Below are 222 nucleotides of genomic sequence, written 5' to 3'. Positions count from 1 at the left end.
AGAACTCGTTGGGTCTTTAGAAATAAATCTGATGAAAATGGTGTTATTGTTAGAAATAAAGCTAGACTAGTAGCCCAAGGATATAATTAGGAAGAAGGTATAGACTTTGATGAAACCTTCGCTCCAGTTGCGAGACTTGAAGCTATTAGGCTATTACTTGCATATGCTTGTTCTCTTAATTTTCAGTTATATCAAATGGATGTCAAGAGCGCTTTTCTCAAC

This window comes from Lupinus angustifolius, unplaced genomic scaffold (genome assembly GCF_001865875.1).
Source record: "Lupinus angustifolius cultivar Tanjil unplaced genomic scaffold, LupAngTanjil_v1.0 Scaffold_366, whole genome shotgun sequence".
Taxonomy (NCBI): Eukaryota; Viridiplantae; Streptophyta; class Magnoliopsida; order Fabales; family Fabaceae; genus Lupinus; species Lupinus angustifolius.
This window is presented reverse-complemented; position numbering follows the sequence as displayed.